The sequence below is a fragment of the Cornus florida genome, unplaced genomic scaffold, assembly GCF_030987335.1.
Source record: "Cornus florida cultivar Cherokee Brave unplaced genomic scaffold, ASM3098733v1 CherokeeBrave_3.0.0_Hap2_Chr01, whole genome shotgun sequence".
NCBI classification, from domain to species: domain Eukaryota; kingdom Viridiplantae; phylum Streptophyta; class Magnoliopsida; order Cornales; family Cornaceae; genus Cornus; species Cornus florida.
Window position 1 is genome coordinate 51169353 of NW_026775571.1, and position 6000 is coordinate 51175352.

The window sequence follows — 6000 nt, forward strand, 5'->3', positions numbered from 1 at the left end:
TCTCAGGAAATATTCGATCGATCGAAAGTTCATCGATCTAGACATTTCAAGACAGATCCAAGCTCTTTTGTCTTTATCCAAAGATCCCACAAAGTTCGATCGATCCAACTTTCTTCCGATCAATCGAAAAAATTCCATCTAATCCTGTTGTACCACCCCACCTACCACTTTTGTCTCTTTCCCCAAAATATCTCAGATCTGTCTTTATCCAAAAACGCGCCGCCATAGAGGATCGATCCAGCTTAAGTCCGATAGATCTTAGCCATGTTCAATCGATCTTAGGGAATATTCGATCGATCGAACTTCCTTAAGTGCGAGAAAATTTAATTTCCGGCTCATCAAAAGTTGTCTCATATCCAATCATTGGGAGGAATATTGGTGTACGAGCCCAGGTCATTGGGGGTGACATTTGACCTACCTATATAAGGAATATGAACTATTCTTGAAAGCATAGAGATATATACATATACTAGAGAGACTTTTGACACAATTTTCATATCATATTCTTAGTGAGGAGCAAAAGAAGAGAGGAGGCTAGAGACACAAGCTTGGAGTTCTTCCATCAACCAAGAAGAGGAGTAATTTCTACCATGGAGTTAGCCCTTGAGGGTTGGAGGACACCATCCATGAGTGGCTAGACATCCTCTTGGGGCTAGAGTTAGCCCTAAGCATGCTTTCTACATCTTGATTTATGTATTTTTGAGGGGATTTGTATTGTGATATATGTTTTGACATTTTTATATACATAAATCTTGTTTATTCAATGATTTGTGTGGTTTAATACTTCTAATTGATCATTTCATTCTATCCATATGTCTATATATGCTAGAATAGATGTTCATGTGTTTGTCTCTAGATTTTATATTATTGATGCATGTCTATGTGTATTGATGCTACAGATCTAGAGATTGTCAAGACATAGTGCTTAATAGAATGCTCTTGTGGTTTATTTGATGGTTCATACTCATTTCTTGATGGAATGTGCCTCTCCCTTAGTTTAATTAGTTTAATTTCATGTCATTAGCTTAATTGTAGTGTAGTTGTAGTTTAGATGTTAAATGGGAGGACAATCCATACTTGTTGTTTGATGTTCTGTACTTATAAAAACAAGTAGCATATGTCTCTAACCTTGTGATATGTTAGGATTGTGAGCCTAAAGAAATGATTAATGGCTTAGTTTGATATATTGTGCTATCCATTATGTTGCTTAGACAATATATACTTAATTAGTCATCCATGCTTGTTGAAACAACCACACACACACACTATTGTTGCAATACATATTTTCCCCCTCATTAATCATTCATTAAGGGTGTAGAAAAGCTATGCTTAGTGGTGATCTCTAAACCCCAAGATCTCTCTCTCTTATTTTCTCTCTATTGCATTTAATTGTATACTTTAATTTAAATTGCATCTTAGTATAATTCAATCACCAACCAATCTTTTGATCACTCTACCTACTAACCCTAATCTCGATTCCACAACCTAATACGACCCACCAATCCCTTGGGACGATCCCTAATCGCCCTAACTATATTTTTAGTGAAAGGTAGTAGTGGCAAATTATAAATGTAAAACTTGGCCATATTCATCTTAGTTCATATCTTTGCAAACTTTTAGTGCATAGGTACGGCACCATACCAAGTTTTTGGCGCCAGTACCGGGGATTGATTAAAGGCAACGTCGTATTTGTGGAATCAATTAGGAATTAGTACTCTTTTGATCGTGTCTTTACTTTATTTTCATTTTCATTTTGGTTACTTATTGTGTTGGTTCTTGTTTGACTAGGTGCATTGAGCTAGAAGGTGAGCAAAGGAGCATTTTAAGCAAGGAGCTAAGCAAAAGCAAGGAAGAAGCTAAAATCTAAAAAAAAATTGCAAGGCTAAAATTAAAAATTGAATTGAAGTGCTAAAGAACCCTTTGTGAGCTCTTTCTTAACTCAATCTCTAGTTAAATCATCGGCCCGCGTGGAGTATTTCAATTCTTAGATAAACCGTGAGCCCACGTGGAGGCAATTTTATTGTTCTTTGCATATTGTTGATAGCATAGGAGTATGGGATCATTGTATGTGGAGGAAGTTTGATAATTGATTTGTTACGAAGGTGAAGTGATTGTTCATTTCTTGTTGCTTGTTGTGTTTGCTTGTGCATGCATAGTCGAAGGTCATTAAATCCTACTCTTGTCCCTCTTAATTTGAATTTAGAATCCATTGTTCGTAACCCTAGGGGAAGAGGAAGTTCTAGTCAATCTATTTCATCAATGGAAGACCATAATGAGGACCATGTAGAGGACCTTGGTCACATAGACCAACAAGGTATCCTCCACCCCAATGTGCATCACGATAACATGCAAGTACCATTAGGCATACCGAGGCCATTCATTCACCCACCACAACAGCATGGCCACGTTCCATTGGGAATGCCTAGGCCAATGTTTGCTCCACAACCTCCCATAGTTCAAGGCAATTAAGGTGCCCATGTTGCACCTCCAATTGTAAACCCTCCCCTTATTTTAAGAGATCACTATGTGCCTAATGAGTACAATGCACCCACATGCATTCAATTGCCACCATTTAGAGCACACCACTATGAGATCAAACCACAAACCATTCAAATGCTTCCTAATTATCATGGACTTCCAAGTGAAAAACCTTGCAAGCATTTAGATGAGTTTCTTGAAGTATGTTCCACCGTGAGATACACGGACATGCCAGAAGAGGTCTTAAGGCTTAAACTTTTTCCATTCTTCCTTAAAGATAAGGCAAAATACTGGTTTAACAATCTTAGGTCTTTTTCAATAACTTCTTGGGCAGAAATGCAACAAGAGTTCTTAAAAAAGTACTATCCGGTTTCTAAAACCAATGCCATGAGAACCTCAATTCGACAGTTTTCACAGGGAGATGGGGAAACGTTCCATGAGGCATGGGAAAGATTTAATAAATTGCTTAGGAAGTGTCCACATCATGACATGCCCAAATGGCAATTAGTTCAATATTTCTTTGAGAGTTTATCCGATAATTACAAGGGCATGGTTGATGCTTCCATGGATGGCTCGTACATTAATAGGTATGAAGATGACGTGTGACGTCTTTATGAGAGCACGAGTGAAAATTCTTTGCATCAAACTTTATCTTCTAAGAATGTTAGGAATTCAAGTGGAAGGAAGAGTGTAGGCTTACATCAAGTTGACCATTCCAATGAAATAGCCGCCGAGATGAAATCCTTATCTCAAAGGTTTGATCAATTCTTGATCAACCACAACTCGGCCAATCAAGTATCTTCCTTCCTTAACCATTCCCATCATGCATCCAATGAGACATGTATAACTTGTTCTAGTGTTTTACATTCTACTTCCAATTGTCCCCATGGACATGTGCAAAGTGAGCATCATGAACAAGCCAATGCTATTTTTGCTAATCAAGGGAACAATCCTTATGGCAATCACTATAATTCTAGTTAGAGGAATCACCTGAATTTCTCTTAGAGAAACCAAGGGGAAGGCTCAAACCCTCCCTAAGGTGGTTTTTAAGGGAAGTATGTTCCACCTCCGATGCAAAGCCAAGGTTCCCAAGGTTTTAGATCATCATTTCAATCATAAGGAAATCAATTTTCTAATTCTCATTTTCCTAATCAACCATCATATTCTCAGGGAAATTCTAGGAGTCCCACTTTTAAAGAGAAAGTTTTAACCGCTTTAGGCACTCTAAAGGCGAACACTCAATTGTTTCATTCGCATTCTCAATCCATTGCTAAGCTAGAAACCCAAGTAGGGCAAATAGCTAGTACTTTAAATGCTAGAGAGAAAGGGAAAATGCCTTTGAATGCCCCACCAAAGCAACAATGTGTCGTGGAGACTCATTCCTCATCGAAAAGTCCTATAATAGAACATGTCAATGCGGTGACTACCTTGAGAAGTGGGAAGATTGTGGACAACCAAGTGGGTGTGTCCAATGAAGAAAGTGAACCGGTGCAACCCAAAGTTGGCACCCGTCCCGTTTCACATCCTATTCCTCCTTCATTGCATATACATGATCTTTCAAATGAGAATGTATTGAAAAATGATTTAAAAAGAGATCTTGAAAAGAAAAATTTGCAAAATAATTTCAAAACTTCTTGTGTTGAAGAGACTTCAAAAAAAATTTCTGAAAAGTTTTTTGAACCAAAAGCTCCATTTCTGGATGCCTTAAAAGGATCCATTTCAAATGACAAGCAAAAGGCCAAAACAAATGAAATTATGGATATGTTTAGGCAAGTGAAGGTTAACCTTCCACTTTTGGATGCAATCAAGCAAATTTCGGCTTATGCCAAGTTTTTAAAAGATCTTTGCACCCAAAAGAGGAAGAACAAAAGCCAAGCACCTAGGAAAGTGGTCTTCACTGAGCAAGTGAGCTTAATTTTGCAGCATAACACTCTTCCAAAGTTTAAGGACCCCGGTTCACCTACCACTTCATGCATCATTGGTGACTATGTCATTAATCGGGCTCTTCTAGACTTAGGAGCAAGTGTTAACCTTATTCCATACTCAGTATATATCAAATTAGGCTTAGGAGACTTGAAACCGACGTCGGTGGTTTTGCAACTTGTCGACCGATCCATCAAAAAGCCTAGGGGTATCATTAAGGACGTATCAATTAAGATTGATAAATTTTTCTTCCCCGTTAATTTCGTTGTCATTGACACGGAACCACTCCCGAATCCTAAGAGCCAAATTCCCGTTATCCTTTGCCGTCCTTTCTTGGCAACCGCGAATGCCAACATTAATTGTAGGACGGGGATAATGAAGATCTCATTTGGCCACATGAAGGTGAAGTTGAATATCTTCAATCCAACCCGGAATTCATTTGACAAGTATGAAGAAGTGAATGTTGTAGAGAAATATCATGACCATGAATGTGAAGGAATAGAGTCTTTGTGTGAAACCAAAATTTCAAAAAGTTTATCTTCAACCCTGAATTCCAAGAAAGTTGTTTCGAAATCTTGTTTTGAAAGGGCATGGAAGCCAAAAGATCACATTGAAAAAAGACCAACAAGTTCCTTTGAGCCTAATCTAACAAGTTCTCTAGGGAACCATTTGTTGGGTGGAGTTCAAAGTACTTATCACCCCATTAAGAAGGGGATGCACTACAAGATGTTTGATTCGGGCTAAAAAAGCCCAACGTCTTGCTAGAGATGTTAAAAACTAGTGCATTTCGTAGGGTGTCACAACCCTATTCCTCCCTCATTTCTATTTTAAATTTCATTTCTTATGAAGTCTAGATATTTGCTTTAGGTTCATATGCATTGCTAGGAACTGGGATTAGGATTGCATGCACTTTCATGTTGAAAATGAGCATTTTGTTCCTGTTTGATCGATCTCAAACGAAGTTCGATCGATCGAACTCCATACCTGCATCCAATCACCTCTCTATCCAATCGTTCGAAGAAAACCTGCATATTTTAGCCATCGTTCGAACTTGTTCCTAGATCGATCTTTAGTTCTTCGATCGATCTAACTTCATCTTGGATCAATCTGCAGTCTGAACACTTAGAAAAATTTTAAACCTACATCCAACCTGCATCCAAAGACCTCTCTGTCTCATCGTTCGAACATGTCTGCAAGTTTTTGCATGTTCGATCGATCTGACTCTTTATGAGATCGATCATGTCTGTTCTTCGATTTACTGTTTTGACTTTAAGTTTGACTTTTGTTCTGAATTTTAAATTTAAAAAAACTCCAAAAATATTTTATTCTGATTTAAAAAGGAGGGGGGGGGGGGGTTCAAAGTTTTCAAAAATACTTTTATTTCTTATATTTATTTTATTTTTGTCTATTATTTTTCAAAAATCCCAAAAATATTTTCTTTTCTTTTATTTTATTTTATATTCCAAAAATATTTTCTTTTATTTTATTTTATTTTATATTTCAAAAATTCCAAAAAAAAAATAATAATAATTCTTTTGTTTTCTTTTATTTTAATTAGTTATTTTATTTTTATTTTATTTAGTTTCATTTTTCAAAATA

The 6000-nt window shown here is 36.9% G+C and overlaps 1 pseudogene; it reads right to left on the reverse strand.

Moving 5' to 3' along the window:
* Positions 1-2870: 2870 nt before the first annotated feature.
* On the reverse strand, positions 2871-2969 carry LOC132283861 (small nucleolar RNA R71; annotated as a pseudogene).
* Positions 2970-6000: the final 3031 nt, after the last annotated feature.